The following is a 19,654-nucleotide window of genomic DNA, read 5'->3' on the forward strand; positions in this document are numbered from 1 at the left end:
GCTGCAGGAGTATCACAGAGGAGCTAGACAAAAGATCGCCCGAAATGCCAGCTGAAAAGAAAGATCTGGATGTGTCTGATTATACAATCCCAAAAGCATGGCTAAGGCTGTCCAGACACAATAACAACAAATCACTTAGTAGATCAGTGATATTGTCCCAGGTCAACAAAAAAAAAATGTGTTCCTATTTGCAACCAAGGACATCGAATATGTGAAATTCCTGCATAATGGGGATACGTTTTTTGTGGAAATTGGACTTCAGTCACAAAGAGTTCAGCAAGCATTATTCAATAATAAAAATGAGCTGGCTCAAGGTGGACTCATGGTTTATAAAACTGTGGAGGAGGATAGACCTGAAGGCCTTTCTAACATGAAACGCTCCGGGGTGGGAGAAGGCTCTAAGAAAGATGGCCATGCTGGAGAACCAAAAGCGATATACACGAGCCTCGCTTCAGGTTCAAGTACAAACGGTAACCTTATAGCAAAGCTTCCGGAGATCATCTCCCAAATCATCTTAAAACTAGGAGTGGAGGAAAATTGCCTTTAGGCAAAGGAGCCTGAAATTAGTTTCCTGGAAAACGCGTGGTCCAAGCTTCCTGAAAAAGAAAAAACTGAAAGAGGACCTTCTTGGGCAAAATGACATTCTACTATTCCAGGAAACATGGTTAGTCAACCCAATTGAGATTGAAGGCTTTACAATTCAAAATCTTCGGGCTTCCCAGAAAGCCAAAGGAAGACCAGCGGGAGGGTTGATTATCGCCCTCAAAGACTCTATCATTAAAACGATCACACCATTATGTAACAACGAATTGGGAATTCAAGCTTGCAAATTAGAATTGAAAATGGATATTCCAAATTCTAATGTGGTAATTAGCAATATATACTGGAATCCTGCCAGCTCAAAACGCCAGCATTTCTTAGAAGCATTGGATTCCCTATTAACAGTGGTGAAGACCGAGCACGAGGGAACAAACATCCTACTCGCAGGTGACTTTAACGCAGATCACATTACCATTCAGTGCGGTAAGTCCAGGCAAACAAAAAGGAGCCCATTGCAAAAAGGAAAACTGTGGATGGATTTCTTGACTTCTTGGGATTTCGAAATGCTACAAGAAAAGCCATCGGAAGGTGAAAAGGTTGGAGTAACCTGGCGTCAAGGGAACTTAGAGTCCACCTTAGACTACATTTCTGTCTCCTCTGGACTATCTGATCTCTACTCTAGTTTAATCATAAATTGGGAGTGGGTCAGGGACCATGCATGTTTGGAACTCTCCTTTCCTGATATGCAAAAATATTGACACATCAAGTATGCCCAAGAACTCGAGGGTCTCAAGGGAAAATTGAGAGTGTCAAAATATAAGCAAGGGGGTAAAAGATTAAACAAATGAATAGAAGTAGTTCCGTCCTGAACTTGGAACGATGAATCTCATCCTGAGAAATTTGGAAACTTCATTTGGTCTATACACCCACCAAGTGAAATTTGTGCCCTAGGTAAACAAGAACATCTTCATATTTTTGACGAAGAAACACAAAGGAAAAAGAGATATCTCAGACAAACACTGCGCCATATAAAAAATAGGCATTACGATCCTAACACCCTGACGCATAAATTAAAAAAAGCCAAACAGACCTTTAGAAACTGGTCAAAAAATCAAAAACACCAAAGGCTGCAAGAAGATGGTGAGCAAATGCTCTATTTATTAAATGCAAATAATTCCAGAAATTTTGGGGCGGCGCTGGGGCAACTAGAGTCTGAGTTTAACAGCTACCTGTGCAACTTGGTCCCAGAACAAAAATGGGTAGCATACCTGTCAGAAAATTTCAAACCAACAGGGTCCACAGAATTTATTCTGCCTACGGATCCACCCTGGCTCCTTACGTTTGATGAAAATGACATCCTGGAATTAATATATAATTCTTCTTCATCTAAGGCTGCAGGCCCTTATGGCCTAACCTATCAGGTCTTAAAAAACAACTCAAAACTTTGGGCAAAGATTCAAATCGTCTCTTCCAAGAAATCTTAAAGACCAGGGTTTTTCCTCCATCATGGAAGAACGCATTAGTTATTCCATTCTTCAAGGGGGGCGATCGGCTAAGCCCAGCAAACTATCGCCCAATCGCCCTACTTGATATAGATAGTAAACTCTTTATGCAGCTTCTATTAAGAGAGCATTCACATTGGGTGGAGTCAAGGCAGATACTATCACATCATCAAACAGGCTTTAGAAAAGGGCTCGCCGCTAGTCTTAACAGGCTTATCTTAAATTTACTTAGCGAAAAGACAAATGAGAAAGAGGGCACCCCCTTTATGGGGCATGGGTAGACCTATCTAAGGCATTTGATCATGTGGATAGATTCTTACTCTGGCGCAAACTCCACAGTTGGGGGATTCCAGCCTCCCTGTTAGCAATGCTAATTGACCTTCATAAAAACACCACCATAAGACTGTAGATTGCCTATTTCTGTCATCCGCCATGCTGAGTGGTGGTTACTTCCACGTTGGCAGCTTCATCGCGGACGAGTGCATCACTAATTCCGGCACGTTCCTTTCCATATGTGCTGTGCAGATCTAGTTGTTGTCCAAGATGGCAGCCGCCGGGAGGTACTTGTTCTTCCTCCTCTCGGCGACCATTGCATTGCAACCCCTCAGTTTAGGCTTTCGCTCATCTTTGGGTAAGACGCTAAGTGTTCCTTTCTCGGCTTGTACTCTGCTGCTCTCTTTTCCCTCGGATTCGCTCTTATGGCGTTTCCGCACCTCTGCCTCCTATCCTTCCCTCCTTACCTTTTCTTCGGCTGTTCTCTCTTGTTCCGCTCGGCTCCGCCGCTGCGAGTACTCTCCTTCCTCCTGCTGTTTGTTATTGTTTCTTGCCGCCGCCTCTTGCGGTATCCTTCAGCTAGGAAACTGGTGCAGTTCCGCTGTGGTTCTCCATCACCAGTAGCTGGTTCATCTCACCTCCCTGGTACTTCGTTGTTACAAAAAGGGTTTTTTCTGCCGTTTCGGCTTTTTTCCTTTTTTTCTGCCTGGCCACGGGAACGGGGCCGCAGGACTGCTGGTTTGTTAGCAGTCACTGTGGCTTCCTCTCGAGGCAGGCACACACCACCAAAGAAAGAGAGAGATTACCTGACACGTTGGCACCTCAGCCCCAAAGATTTGGAGATTCACGACGCAGGTGAGGAGAGTGGGGAGGAAGAAGGGCTGGAAGCTACAGAATTGGACAATTATGCCTTGAAGAGGCTCTCACTTATGTAGTCCCTCCACCTCATTTGGTACCTTTCGACCGTAACCAATAAGGTGTCAGGGCTTAAGCTTCACCTCAGGCTGTCATCTTCAGATTTGTCCCCACAGTCTAGTGACTAGAGAATCCTCAGCAGCTCTCTGAGCTTTTTCCTTATTATTCCAGTTTTTTCAAAGTCTTTTTCATCTCAAATCATTTTTCAGAAGGATTTTCCTCTGCTCTACACAGCCTGTGTTTTTTAGCTCTGGAACCTCTGTAAATTGTTTCCAATCGTCGAAGGAAAGTCCTGCACAATGGCCCACATGGCCTTGGCAGACCCAGACACTGAAGGATCCTCTAAAGGGAAAACCTCTTTCTTCAAAGATTGCCTCAAGTGCTCCAAGAATGTTGAATTTGTCAAGAATGTATTTACTGCCTTTACCCACATTACATCCACAAATGTCATATTTGTCAAACCTCCACTCAGAAGACTCTGCAAGACAGGCACAGAAGGCTTCTCCTACATTTTGAGAGTAAGTGCCATTCTTCGGGCAAATAGTTTGTCAAAACAGACCCTGTCACCTCCCACAAGGCCCCTAACAGGAGAACTTCTTCAGTGGAGAGAGGAACATCCCCTCATGCAAAAACAAAGAAGGGCAAGAAAGAGTCAAACACTGGCTCTTTTGAACAAGAGGACACAAAGGCCCTAATTCTGAAGTAAAAGCAGCTAAATCTAAAGGTAAGAAGCCCTCGTCCATGGCTACTGTCAAGGCCCCGTCTATGGGACATTCGCCCACGAAGTGGTCGATGATCGAGTTTCCCTCTATGCCATCTGCGGCTAAGTCACTGTTGACGCCTATACCGTCCACGGGTGAGCATCCGTCATCAAAGACGTCTTTGTCCACAGGGAAGTCCCCGTCCTTAATGAACCCACCATCCCCAAAAAGGTCCTCGCCAACTTGAGAACTCTTGTCCACGACTACAGTAAGGGACCCCTCATCTACGGCTACATCGGAGGATTCTTTGTCCATGAATGGATCCAAACACTGCTGGTCAATGACTACTGCCACAGCAGTTACAACGTCTCGTTGATGGGTAAAACCTCATACAACAGTTGTTCGTCAACTGCTCCCGTGCCGTCCATGACAAATGTGGAAATAACCCTATTACCTCCTTCATCCAAGAGCCAGAGTCCAATTCATACCCTGTCTATACCAAAATCATCACACCCCACTATCAACCTATCCCCCATCAGAGATATGGTGGAATTGCCTGATATAATCCTTGAGGAGGAGTTTGCAGACCTAGAGGACACACCAGAAGAACCACAGTCTGTGCCCAAGGATTACAGTCCACCCTGGCAGCACACCTCTGAAGATATCTCTGATCCCCTCCAACCTGCATTGATGCAATCCATGAAAAACATCATGGAATGAGTTCCAAAGAAGACAAAGGGCGCGCATAGCTGTGCAACAGGTCCACATACCACCTGTTGTACAACCTAACTAGAAGGAAAGGAGCAACTTCCTGCCTCCAAGGCACAGCGTCTCCCCCAAGAAGCAAAGGAGTGTTTCTCCCCCACAGAGACAATCAAGCTCTCCCCCACCACAACCCCTGTTACAGGGTACCAGAGCTCATCCACTCTGCCCTTACCCAATTGTCAAGATACTGTGGATGACCCCAAGAGGGATTTCTCAGATCCAGGCACTCGGGATGATTAACCTGAAGGCGAGATTCCCCAGGATTCACCCCAGCAGGACGTCGACCATAAGGGTGAGTATGTCATCAAAAAACAGAAAACGTGGGACACGGGGGCTCATCACCACCAGACGACGTTGCCTCCTTTCACACCATCATAGCCAAAGCAGCGGAATTGTTCAACCTTCAAGTGTACTGCGAAGAGAAAATGTGAGTGCTATATGAACACAGGGACAAGAGGAGGAAAATGGTTAATGCCATACCCATCCTTGACACCACATGGGAGGCAGGGGAGAAAATATCTGCTGTCTACACCCGCTATAGCGACTTGTCCAAAGTAAAAATACAAGGCCCCAGACAGCACACCTTTATGCCTACAAGTCAGAGTCAGTCATCACAGTGGCAGCCAGACAGAAGCGTGCAAACTCTGCTTCCCCTCTAAGAACTCCCCACACCCCCATACAATTCGGGTAGACAACTCGAGGCGGTAGGCAGGAAAGTGTCATCTGCAATGTCATTGTCCATTAGTGCAGTAAATTTCCTCACCATGTCAGTGAGGTACAATAGTGAACTATGGCATAGAATGGAAAAGGAGTGTAGGAGCCACTATACTGAGAACAAACATGGGTCAAATACCCTGTTCTGAGGAATTTCTTCCACTCAGGAGGGGCTACAACCAGGTTTTAGCTTACTGCACCCTTCACAGAAGAGAAATATCCATTTGCATATCAGTCTTTGTCCCACCCATGATGGCAGTCCATCACCGAAATGCCATCAGCAACCCCAGACAGGTGTTTGTGTCTTGTTGGGCCTCCTCAGTGAGGTGAAGCTGAGCCTCTCTAAGGCACAGTAAGCAAAGGGTGCACGTCTGGATTACCCTTGGTTACATAGGGTGGAACCCCAAGTTTTAAAAAATTGAAAAGGAGGGTGGGAGCCCCTCTACTGAGAGCAAACATGGGTCCAATAACCTGTTCTATGAATTTCTTCCACTCGGGAGGGTCTACAACCATGTGTTAGCTCACTGCACCCTTCACAGAGGAGAAATAACCATTTGCATATCAGTCTTTGTCCCACCCACGAGGGCAGTCCATGGCATAGAATGTTCAAGTTTATCAAGCACCTCCCGGCTGAGCTTCAAGAGGAGGCACGGTCTACCATTATAGACAGTGAAACTACTTTACAGACTATTATAGATTCTGCAGCTAACGTGGCTGAGTCCGGTTTCAGGCAAATGGCACAGGGTACTGTACACAGATGCTAAGCCTGAATGAAAGCCACAAATTGCAGGCCGAAGGTCTAGGGCCAAATATTTGACATGCACAGACACAGCCAGAGTCATCAACTTGCTCAGGGACAAGGACAAAGACTGGCACTCCTTTTTCACCTCTCGAGGGGCATCAGGAAAGTATCAAAGGGACAATAGACCATATACCACACAGAGGTCTTCTTCAGGCAATAGATGCCAGCAGTCCTCCACCAGGCACAACACGCAAAGAGGCAGAGGTGATTTGGGCCGGACAAAGGTGCAATCAAAACAGAATTAACAGAGATGCCCCTCCCCTTTCACACCACACCCCTGCCGAAGGATCAGCCAACATCTACACCATTGGCACAACATTACATCAGACAAATTGGCGCTTCAAATAGTACGCAAAGGACATACCATCGTGTTTTATAGACCGTCCACCAGCCTCACCACCACGTCTGTGCAACATCCACCATATGGCGCAGCTCAAGCTGGAGGTAGACAAACTGTTACAGAAAGCAGCCATAGAGCCTGTACCAATCAGCCAAAGAGGAAAGAAATTCTACTCTTGTTTCTTCCTAGTCGAAAGAAAACTGAACAGTAGCGTCCAATCCTAGACCTACGCGCTTTGAACAAATACGTGAAACGCGCAAAGTTCAAGGTGACCTCTCCAACAAGTCCAACCGTGGCTGCACAAGGATGATTTCCCGGCAACACTTGATCTAGAGGATGCGCATTTCCATATTCCCATTCATCCGGCATACAGGCACTACCTCAGATTCACAGTGGAGAACATGCACTTCCATTCCGCATGCCTCCGGTTGGTCTAAGATCACCTCCAAGGGTCATTACCAAGTGTCTTGCCCATGTGGCGGTGCACCTCAGATGGACCGGAGTAGAAGCATTCCCATACCTCGACAACTGGCTGATAAAAGTCAAGTCACAACAACAAACAGCCATGGCTGTCAACCAAACAAGTTTAACCTTAAAAAGGTTAGGTATCTCCATCAACAAAGCCAAGTCAGTGCTCACACCAGCACAGACTGCTCTCTTCCTAGGAGTGGAACTGGACACTTGTGTCCCTAAAGTATGGCCACCCGCCAACAGAATAGCCGCAGTGAGGCAACTAGTTAATTGGTTCTTCAAAGTGCGCTCCTCCACAGTGTGTCATTTCAAATCCATGCTGGGCATGATGTCCTCATGTATATTTCGAATCCCAAATTGCAGATTGAGGATGAGATCAATCCAGGAAGTGTTAGACCAACAATGGGCACAAACAACAGGCTCGTGGAGGTCCTCATACTCCTAACGCCATCATTTCACGCAGCACTAACCTCCACACTACTTCTCAGAATGGATGCGTCCCTCTCAGGATGGGGAGTGCATCTTGGAGACCTACAAGCAAGAGGCACGTGGTCCGAGCACAAATCGAATCTCTGCAACAACTTGTTAGAGCTCAGGACCATTTTGTGGACACTGAAGTCTTTCCAACCAGTCCTTGCAGGCCAAGTTGTCATCATACAGATGGACAACACAACCTGCATGCACTACACTAACTAGCAAGGAGGCCCCAGGCCGGCAGTGCTATCCGCTGAAGTGCAAAAACTCTGGAAATGGGCCCCTCAGCACAGAGTGCATGTCAAGGCGGGCACCTTCCGGGGAAGGACAATGTTCTAGCGGACAAACTAAGCAGAGACTTGTCCTCATCAAGATCCGCTGAATCTTCAAGAGATGGGGCCATTCTCAAATCAACCTCTTTGCAACCGGTTGAAACGCAAAATGACCTCGGTTTGCATCCAGGTCTCTGGAAAACAACTTACTGGGGGATGCGTTCTCTCTAACATGGAGAGGACAGTTCCTTCAGCTTCTCCTCCGATATCACTACTAGCCTAGGTGTTGAGAAGAGCGAGAGCACAGCCATGCAGGATGATCCTAAAAGCGCCAGCAAGGGCTCGGTAAGACTGGTAACCAACTCCTACAAATGTCACCCGACACACCCATTCCCTTCAAGGTCCACCAGTCATTATTAACGCAGCAGGAAGGGAAAGTCCTTCATCATGAACCAACAGCCTTCTCTCTCGGCTTGTTTCCTGAACAGTGAAAACATGGCGACTTAACGCTGCCTCATGAATGCTGGGTTGCTAATCATGCCTCCAGGGCACCATCCATACGGATAATTTACGCTAGAAAATGGAAACGCTTTACCACCTGGTGCACAGCTTCACAGCTCGATCCGCTATCTGTCTCTGTGGACCAACTGTTGGCCTACAGGTTACATTTGGCTAAAACAGGTTCATCTTATGGCCATCACATTCCGGGGCACACGTCCTTTGTTACTGACACTGCAGTAAAGACGTTCATGAGATGTTTGCTATGCATTTTTCCACCAGTTCCTACTCTGCTTCCCAGATGGAGTTTAAACACTGTTTTATCAGCTCTAATGGCTCCTCCTTACGAGTCTATTCACAGATGCGATCTACACTTTCTGTCTTGGAAAGTCACCTTCTTAGAGGCAATCACATCCGCAAGACTGATCAGCTTACTCCAAGTCCTCTCTAGAGCGACCACACCCCACGTTCCTACCTAAAGTGGTATCAGATAAGTCTCTATCGGAGCGCAAAGTTCTACTAAATTATTTCTGCCATCACTCTTCTAGAGCTGAACGTGCATTGCACTCATTAAACCTTTTGCAAGTCCTTAAATTCTATCTGCAACACACCAGCATTTCACGCACTTCAAGACTTTTTGTTGCCTTCACAGGCTGTACCAAGGGACAGGCCATATCCAGACAAGGTCTCTCTCGCTGGTAAACTGCAATACTCACTGCCACAAACGCAAAGGCGACCCACTCTCTCACCCAGCTACTGCGCATAGAGGGAGGGCAGCTACCACGGCATTCCAAGCGGGAGTGGCTATCAAGGACGTCTGCAAAGCGGCTACCTGGAACACGCTCCACACGTTCGCCAGACACTACTCTCTGGAAGAAGATGTCGGAATGGGGTCAGCAGTCGGTCAAGCTGTCCTGAAACACCTATTTACGGGATATAAAAAGTAGCCATTGTTCTTCCCCTCCTTCCCTTCATGTTCAAGCTTGCACAATGAGGTAAGGGTACTCTATGTGGGTACTATTGTTGACCTATGTGTGTTTCAGTAAAGTATGTAACACTGCTTGGTATTCTATGCAAGCATGTGAATCTATGAAAGATCCAATGCTGGAGAAGTCTTAGTTACTTACCTGTAACTGTACTTCTCCAGCATTGGTGTCTTTCATAGAATCACATGCGCCCACTGACCTCCCATAGGAGGCTGCTCCGGTTGCAGGCACTCATTATAGTGGTCACTCCACGGCGCAAAATCTGAAGATGACTGCCTGGGGTGGAGCTTAAGCCCTGCCACCTAACTGGTTACGGTCGAAAGGGACCAAAGGAGATGGAGGAACTACATAAGTGAGTGCCTCTTCAGGAATATTTTTTTCAATTATTGTACTGGTTTATTTCAAACCTTATACAAAACATATACACATGTTCACATACATATTATCTATAACTTACAAAATGAATACGCTTAAAACTTAAGATCCAAATCTTATCATAAAACTTCAATTCGTACAAAACTTGGTGATTATAGAACAAAAATACCTATCCTTCCAAAGGCATAATAGGCAATCTACATTGCTTTTTCCTATGGTAAAAATATATTTATTTATTTTTTAATTACAGAGGATTGCCAGTCGGACGACGGGGAATATTCAAGCATGTGAATCTATGAAAGATTAACAAAATTGTGGGATCGCTATTGAAATGTGTGCGCTATTTACCACTCAAAATTCTTAAATGAAAAGGTTGGCAGCAAGTTATATCCTACCCTCAAGCTTCCCACAAAGCTTGTATCCAGAAATGAAAATTATAATGCAAGGTTCGGGCGGATATCTTGCGCTCAAACCATATACTTTTACTTTAATTACAGAAATTATTATTTTTACAAGTCCATCCTTTTTATCCATAGATTACTTCCAAATTAATCCAAAATTCAGTTGGCATAATGAATCTTCAAAATGAGTATTTTAATTCTTCAAGCAAACACACAGCCGGCACATGTTTCGACCTCTGGTCGTTCTCAAGGCCCAAATGTACTCTCTATATCTTTTTGATTTCGGTTTTCAATGCCCAGCAGTTTCATTTGACAATTTCTTTCAAGCCTGTGCGGATGACTGTGTTGGATCAGAAACAGTGAGTATTTGTAAATTCCAGTAGTCTTATGCTCCAAGGTTCATGGACCGACATGTAACGGGCTAATTCCCAGATTCCATTCTTTAGTAGGTGCTCCTATGAAAGATGCCAATGCTGGAGAAGAACAAGTTACTTACCAACCATAACGTTCTTTCGGTTGGATGTTCCTGCCACGTATTCCTCATCTTAGATATATCCTTACCTTCAGCTTGCTGCTTCGGAAAAAATGTTCTCCTTTCCACCAGAGGGCGCTCCCCTCAAGGCCGCGGCGTCAATGTCCCTCGGCGGCACCCGTCGAACACTGACGTCATCGTCTGTATAAGAGCCTCGAGCGCGCCTCTGGCTTCAGTTCTGTTTTTTCGTATATTGTAGTCAATTGTTTTTGATTAATGGCGTGCCTCTTTTGACCCAAGCCTTAAAAGAACTTAGAGTGTAATACACCCAAACTGTACTGTGGGGTTGGTTGGGAGGGTCGATGAGGAATATGTGGGAGAGACATCCAATCGAAAGAACGTTATAGTTGGTAAGTAACTTGTTCTTCAAATAGATTGTGTCCTCCCACATATTCCTCATCTTAGATAGACTCCCAAAGCAGTTTTGTCTCGGAGGTGGGAGTACAGACTTTTTCTAATCGTGTACAGAATGGAGTACAGATTTAGCAAACAGACTTCCTTGAGAAGAAGTCGAGTCCAGAGCATAATGTTTTATAAAGGTATGCATGGATGACCATGTGGCTGCTGCACAAATGTCTTGTACAGGGACACCCCTTTTTAGCGCTGTCGAAGTTGCCATGCCCTTGGTTGAATGAGCTCTCAATCCATCAGGTGGTTCTTTCCCAGCCAATCTATAACATTCTGTTATAGCCAAAATTATCCATCTAGATAATGTTTGTTTAGTTACCGCCAGTCCCAATTTGCGTCCAGTGTACCCCACAAAAAGTTGATCACACTGACGTATTTTTGCCAATCTTGAAATGTAGAAACTAAGAGCTCTTCTGGATCTAGTCTATGTAGCCGCTCCTCTTCTTTGCTTGCATGAGGAGGAGGATAAAAAGTAGGTAAAGTTATTTTTTGTGACAGATGAAAGTCCGAAACAATTTTTAGCAAAAAAGATGGTTTAACTCTAAGAATAAAAGATAGTGTGAGCAGGACCGCTAGAGAGCGCCTGCAACTCACTTACCCTGCGGGCTGATGTCAATGCTACAAGTAGTATTGTTTTCAAGGAAAGGAGCCTTAGCGGACAAGAGTGTAAAGGCTCAAATGGAATACATGTGAGAAATGTCAGAACTAAGTTCAAATCCCACACTGGAACCTGGAAAGGTATTGGTGGAAATACATTGTTTAACCCTTTCAAGAATTGAATTATTGAAGGCATCTTGAAGTAAGATTCTTCTTCTGAAGAGCGCTTAAAAATGGATAGTGCTGCTAAGTATCCTTTTATCGTACCAACCTGGAGCCCCAGATTAGCTAAATGGAACCAAAAAAAATAAAATTATGGGGATATTACATTGAAAAGGGTCCACATTCTTTTCTCTGCACCAGTTCTGAACTTATTCCAATGACACTGATACAGAGATTTGGTTGCTGGCCTTCTGGCCGAAAGCAAAATCTCCATCACGTCATCCGGAAGATCCCAATCCTTGTATCTCAACCTCTCAGAAGCCATGCGTGAAGGTTGAGTGTGTTGACACAGGGACTGGAGGAAATGCATACAGAAGAGGAAACTTCCATTCTACTACGAATGCGTCTCCAAGAGCTCGTCTCAGGGGAAATTCCCTTGAGCAGTACAGTTCGCACTTCCTGTTGACACTGGTCGCAAACAGATCCAACTGCAGGATTCCCCAAAGGGCGAAGATCTCTTGAAGGACTTCCTGAGCTAGTTCCCACTCATGGGAGACTGTACTCTGCCTGCTCAGAGCGTCCGCTGCTGTGTTTTGCTCTCCGGCTAGATGAATTGCCAAAAGAGAGGTCCCTTCTTGTATTGCCCAGAACCAGAGTTGCATCCCCTCTCTGCACAGCGACAGTGACCCCACTCCACCTCTCTTGTTGAGGTAGTACATGGCCACTGTGTTGTCCGTCATTATCAGGACATTCTGTCCCCGTACAGAGGGCAGGAAGGCCTTCAGCGCTAGTCTGATTGCCCTCAACTCCAAAAGGTTGATGTGAAGTTTGGACTCCGATGGAGACCAACGACCGCTGATTGTCAGATTATTGGTATGGGCTCCCCACCCTGTGAGTGAGGCGTCCGTCACTACTGTTATCTCCGGCCATGGTTGCCAAAAAGATTCTCTTCTGAGAATATGATGTCTGCAAGCCCACCGTTGTAGATCCTGTGCTACTTTGGCTGGAACCTGCAAGAGATCTGACATTTCCCCTGAGAATTGAGACCATTGAGTTCTGAGAGCCCATTGAAGGGATCCCATTCTCAATCTGGCTTCTGGCACCAGAAAAATGCAGGATGCCATCAGACCGAGCAAAATCGAAGGCCGGAAGATACTGGGCATTCTGGAATCTTGGTACCATCTGCAGAATGTGGTGAGCTCTCTCTTCGGGAGGTGAGGCTTTGCCCGAGCAAGTATCCAGGACTGCTCCAATAAACTGGAGTTTCTGTGATGGTATCATGTTTGACTTTTTTAAATTCAGAGAAAACCCTAGTTTGTGAAGGAAGTGACAAGTCTTGGACAGATGATCCTGGGCTTGCTCCGGGGAGCGTGCTCTGATCATCCAATCGTCCAGATAGGGGTAGACATGAATCCCCCCTCTCCTGAGACTCGCTGCCACCACCGCCATCAACTTGGTGAAAACTCTTGGGGCGGAAGTTAACCCCAATGGCAGAACTCGAAACTGATAGTGAGACTTGCCAATCGCGAACCTTAGGTACTTTCTCTGCTTGAGATGGATTGGCACATGAAAGTAAGCATCCTGGAGTTGAAGAGCCTAAAGGATCTGAGAAAGTGTGACCATCTTGAACTTGTCCTTCCTTAGGAACTTGTTCAAGTTTCTCAAGTCCAAGATGGGTCTCAGTCCTCCGTCCTTCTTTGGGATGAGGAAATATGGGGAATACAACCCTTGTTCCTCTCCTCTACAGGTACATGTTATATTGCACCTTTCTGTAGCAGGGTTGTTAGGGAGAATTCTCTGTTTAGGCTGAATTTCCTAACCTAGTGAGTCCCCCAGCAGCTTTGCTGGATTTTTGGGGTTTATTTTTTTCTCCTGCCAAGAGTGAGACTCTTTTACCCTCACTCTTGGACATGATTTGAGTGTGTTCCTTTGACTCTAGATGTGTTTAATGGGCTATGGGGTCTTTTACTCCATAGGGCTTCATGTGTTTTTGTGATGTGTGTTACACAGCACCTTCAGTGCAGTAACAAGGGGTGTCATAGTGACTCCCCAGTATAGACTCCATACCCTGGGACTGACTACTGTCTCCCAGGGTCTGTAAAGTCACCATTGACTTTACTAGTCTTAAATTCTGAACAGAACCAGTACAAACCATCATATTGTGGATGTACTGGCTGGGGCAATTCGATTGCCCCGGGGTCTGTTAGTCGAGGGGGCACGTCTCCATCCCCCCTGATCGAGTTTTGGCTGGTGGCAGTGGATACTACTTTTTATATTCAACCGCGAATATTTCTCTATGGGATTTTCCCATTGTTCGAGGCTACTATCTCAAACATACTGCCGGTTTATTTAATTAATATTAATTCTCCGGTTGGTGTTTTTTGCCAAAAATCGGTTCAAAAATGGCGTTTGTGTTCTCTTCTGTGACTCTAACCCAAGTCGAGCCCTTTGTTTCATTTTTTGGCGGGCTTCTCCACAGAAGCCCTCCAAAGTGGTGCCACTCTGTCTGGGGTACTTAGGGGGTGGAGGGGGATTTAGGCACCCTGGACTGAGTTGCCTAGGCAGCTCAAGTTGCACTCCGTCCTGATTGGTCCAAGTGGTGAGCAGGCCGGCTCACCACTTAGCATGTTTGAGTGACAGCTAGGCTGAGTGAATGGGGGTTTTCTGCATAAAAGCAGGGCTTTGGGGACTGGAACTTCAGAAGTCGCCACAGGACCTAAGAATCCGACGAGGGAGAAGCTGAGCCGACCTGCCACGACGACACCACCGGTGGAGCCCTGCTGGACCGTCTCACCACTTTTCCCAACGACAGAGGAGATCTCCCGCCGGAGAGTCTTCTTCCTTTGACTGGTGGGGATAACCAGTTCCACCATCTTTTTGCCTTCCCAGCGTATCTCGTGGCCACCTTGCCTGTGCCAAGCACCCCGGCAACCGGAATAAGACGTTTTACCACAACCGCGAATTAAAGGGTAATACCTTTAACCGAACAACTCTGCGGCTGGTTTCTTCCCTGGCAGTGCAACGACCTTCATCTTTCCTCCAAGTCGAGATCTTCTCTTCCCCTGGACGACGACGAGACTTGCACCCACTACCAGGAACAACTACCACCGCTGGAGGATCCTTCCCACTTAAGGTACCGTGTCCCGCCCGGCTTCCCTTGCCACCGACTGTACGGGGTAGATTTAGCCCCCGGCTTTCGAACCTGGGTTAGCCTGGGACACCCTGGCTAAACTTTTCTGAGCCTCTCTAAACTCTTTTCGAACTCTCTGCAAGACTTTCTAAGCCTAGGGTAACTGTGTGATCTTGGGCCCATTTGTGCTCTGCTCTCTCTAAGAATGGGCCCAGCCTATGGACTTTGGCTCACAAGTGACTTTTGCTCTTCTGCCTTGCTAATAGTGTTCCTAAAGCTTAGAGTGGTGTACCTTCCCATATTCTGTCTTTTTCCCTCCCTTCTTCATGAACTTGTTGGAGTGCCATCTATAGTTAAGCACTCACCCCTGTATGAAAATAAGTGGTGTTAACTAAGACTTATCTGATAAGGAACAAGGGTTGTATATATTATAATAGTAACTGTGTTAGAGTATTTTACGATAAGAGTGCTGGGGTGTTTCAAACCGGTTGTTTTTAAATAAATAATGATATACTTTGATACCAAAGCTCTGGTCAGTGTTTGCTTGTATTGTTGTATCTGAGTGCCTATTGTGTATACTTTGCATACTGCCTAACTCTTCTTGAGGGAAGTCTGACTGCTCAGCCACAGCTACCAGTTAAATCTGGGTGGTACAGACTGCTACCAAGTGGGTTTACTGCTAACACCTGTAGTCCTAAATCTTTTGCAGTGGTCCCTGAGGGAACTGCACAGGTTTCCGCCTAACAAGGGTTAAGACTTCCTGCAACAGAAGCGGATCCGGATGTTTGGCAGAGTTGTATCCCGGGGGGTGATTCTGAGGTTTCTTTGGAAAAGGAAGGCAGTAACCTTGGGATACTGTTTCCAGTGCCCAAGCATCTGAAGTAATGCCCCGCCATTCTTCCAGATTCTGTGAGATCCTTCCTCCCACTGCGGTCTTGTGGGTTAAAACCTCAGAGTGGTTTTGCGGCAGCTGCTGAAGGGACAGATGCCGCTGCTGGGGCAGATCTAGCACCTTCTCCTCGCCCCCGAGGAAATTTTCTTTGACCTCTTTGACTGGCTTGTCCTCTTACTTTTCCAATGGAGGAATAATAACGAAAAGGACGACCTCTCCAGGAAGATGAACCTGTGTAGGGGCGTTGCTGAGGTTGTTTAATAGCGGCACTGAGAGATTTAGCCGCCGCTTTGGAGGTCTGCAGATTCTCCAAAACTTTCATCCGCCTTGCTGCCAAACAACCTCGAGCCGTCAAAAGGCACATTAAGAAGCCTGGATTGCACATCCGGTGCAAAACCAGACTTTCTTAGCCACACAAATCTACGTAGCACCGTGCTAGTTGCTGTGGACCTACTGATATTGTCAGCTGTGTCCAAACCTGATTGAAGGCATTCTCCCGATGCCTCCTTTCCATCCCTTATTATGGTTAGAAAACCATCACGCTCTTCACCTTCTGGGATGTGTTCAGCTGCCGCTGACATGCAGTCCCACAGGGTATAAGTGAACCTGGCCAAGGTACAGGTTACATTAGTAGACTTCAAAGCCATACTCCCTGATGTAAATCTTCCTAGACCATGCATCCACCTTTTTATCGTCCCTATCTGGAGGGATTGTAGGGTATGCAGCATTTCTTGTGGAAGTGGCTGCTTGTACTACCAGACTTTCTGGATTTGGATGTTTACTCAGAATTGCAGGGTCTATATTTAGACACAAATTTTCTATTAACTGCCGGCATGGCTTCAGGGTGTTCCCATGCAGAACTAATCCTTCTCTGCAAGGCAATGTGAAAAGGGAGAATGGGATCTTGTTGAGGGGTTCCTGATAGTATATCAGTCATGACATCATCTTGACAGACTGGTGAAACTCTACCCCACCCCATAAATTCTGTAACTCTATTCATAAGTTTTATGTAGCCCGCATCAGCCTGCTCTGATGGTTCTGGCTTGTCAAATTCGTACTCTGGAGAAGTGTCCAGACCACTTGCAGTCTGTAAACATTCTTGTAGATCTTCAATTTTTGATTGAGGATTAATTAATTCCTCTGGAACAGATCTTGTGCCAAATTTAACACAAGCAGAGGTGACTTCTTCCTCTTCTGATGATTCTCCCTCATAGATAGATGACATGGTCCTGAAAAAATCATGTCTATTCTCAGGTTGAAAAACCTTTTCTGGTAATGTAGGTTTTTCCCTTATAAAAGGCTTGGGCGCCGATGTCATAACCACATCTTTCGTCGTTGTCCAGAGAACCTTCGATGACCTCGATGTAATCTTCGAGGGGGTTGCGGAAACTGTCGAAGGAGCTTTCAAAGTTATCGAACGTGAACTCGACGTAGTTTCCTTCGAAGGAATTTTCGACTCGAGGGCCTTCGAAGTCTTCGATGGCTTCGATGTTGACTTCGATGGCGTATGACGTTTCGACGCCATTTTGTTTCCCTCTACCTTCGATTTATGCACCGAAGGGTCTTTTTCATGAGGTGATCGAGAAGAGTCCCTCGATGACACCCTCGACGACTTTTTATCAGCTTTCTTTGTTTTGGACCTACCTCTGTAAACGTTTTTCAGGAGTAGGGGCATGGTCTCCTTTAGCTTTTTTTGAGGGGGTCTGGGGCGCGTTCTCAAAATTTTGTAGCATGGAAACTCGAAAGGCTTCCCATTTACTCGGGCAGTCATGCTTTGATGGGCATGCTCTCACCTCCTCTGAAGACGTCGAGGAGGATGAGGAGATCGATGCCATCTTTTCTTTGTCTTTTTGGATGACGAAGAAGAAGACTTTCTCGATCTACTCCTCGACCTATGCTTTTTACCATACTTTTTCGATGACTCGGCCGAGTCTTTCCCTTTCGAAGTAGACTTCGATGAACCCTTCCCCATTGCCAGTTTACCTCTGTGTTCTTTCAAGGCTTTATGGGTCATCGACTGGCAAGAACCACAGTCTTCAATCCAGTGGTCGGAACCGAGGCACCAAAGACAATTTTTGTGTGGATCAGTCAGAGACATTTTCTATCCACACTTCATACATTTTTTAAATCCCGTCTTTGGCATCGAAGGGTTCGAAGAAGACGACATAGCCTTTTCTTCACAAGAGACTGAAGCGCCGTTTGAAACGATCCGAAGCGAAGCTAACGGAAAAACAGAACTAAAGCCAGGGGGCGCACTCGAGGCTCTTATATAAACGATGAATATGGTGATCGACGGATGCCGCCGAGGGTCATCGATGCCGCGGCCTCGAGGGGAGCGACCTCTGGTGGAAAGGAGAAAAAAAATGTACGAAGCAGCAAGCTGAAGGTAAGGATATATCTAAAATGAGGAATACGTGGGAGGACACAATCCATTCGAAATACAGTTACAGGTAAGTAACTAAGACACACTCTTGAAGTAAATCTTCACTGCCTTGCCAGATAAGAAACACCTCATCAATAAACATATACCAAGTTTTGATATTAGGCACAAAAATATTGTTGGAATAAACATGCATGCTTTAAAAACATGCATGCTTTTGAAAAACATGTATAATAATTTGCCCTGGGGAGAGAATAGTTTGCCCCCATTGTGACCCCTCTGTTTTGCTTGTAAATTGCATAGCTTGTTGCACAAGTGTAACGCATCTTGAATTTGTTGTTATATGGTAATGATGTTAGTGACATCATCCGCGTACATTGTGACATCACACAGACAAAATGGCGGCCGCTCTCACTTGGAACGCCGCAGGAGTACCAACTAGGGAGTTGGGCTTAAACAACCCTACAGATTGGACGTGAGTTGGCTTGTAGTGGGGTCACAAAGGATGGAGTTTAATTATAACTATGTATTTGCACTGAACCTAGGTGTTTCTCCTATTTTAGAGAAATTGGACGGGGATTTCAGAGACTGTGGTGAAACTTTTAAGCACTTGATTTGTGGGAGACCTGGAGCTGAATAGGAATGCCAGAGGTATGATAGCCTTCACTATTTGCCTGTGGTTGGCCTTAGCTTGAGTGGGTTGGTCGTTCATTCCAACATAAGAGGCTTTATCATTTGATAAATGTATCTTTCATATTTGGATTTCAGTGATTGGCCATTCATTTATGAGTTGTTTTTTTGGATTTATACACAACACATCTTTATGGGAAAAAATCAGAGTCAAGATTAGGTCGTTTTCGAACCATTTAGATATCATTCTTCATGGGGAGCATGTTTGGGTAAAGGAGCCCAAAGCACTGTTAATTTCAGGAACGTCAGTCAAGTGCTCACCCATAGTGAACCATGGAATCTACCGGTTGTCACGGGTGCATTCTAATGGCATTAGTGGTGGTGGTGGTGGTATCTGTTGGATTTTATAAGCCGTTAAGAAGTGAATTCAAACGTTATGCCAACTTGAGTCTGATGTAATATGGAAATGACAGTATACAACAGTACGCTAATGTATTTGTCTTTTCTTTTCTCCTCTTTTGTTTCCTCCCTCTGCCTCCTTTTTTATCCTCTTCTCTTTGGGTCACTTATTCTTTTTAAACTGAACCAATGGTTGTGGGGAAACTGTCAATTGATTTAACTTAATTTGCACATTTTGTATATTATTGGTGTGTTAATCCAGCCCTGAAGAAGATCTTCCAAGGCCGAAACACATGTTGCCTGTCACAAAAATAAACATGCTGTTGTTAAAGATGTATATAAATATTGTCAGTCATTAAGAGTTTGAAGGCCAGCAGGCCTCCTGCAGCTTTGTTTATTTAGTTGGAGCGGTATCAGGTAGAGAGCATTTGGTCAGAGTCACAGTTGGTAATAACCTGAATGAAGTTGTGGTGTGGTGGGGGGGCATGGTGCTGC

At 45.6% G+C, this 19,654-nt stretch overlaps 1 protein-coding gene across 10 annotated transcripts in view; it reads right to left on the reverse strand.

The window, feature by feature from the left end:
• Nucleotides 1-19,654, reverse strand: part of DNM1 (dynamin 1) — a 1,028,058-nt gene that overhangs the window by 674,169 nt on the left and 334,235 nt on the right. The gene's annotated exons all lie outside the window — the stretch shown is intronic.

Source organism: Ambystoma mexicanum, chromosome 8 (genome assembly GCF_040938575.1).
Source record: "Ambystoma mexicanum isolate Mex_15411 chromosome 8, UKY_AmexF1_1, whole genome shotgun sequence".
NCBI classification, from domain to species: Eukaryota; Metazoa; Chordata; class Amphibia; order Caudata; family Ambystomatidae; genus Ambystoma; species Ambystoma mexicanum.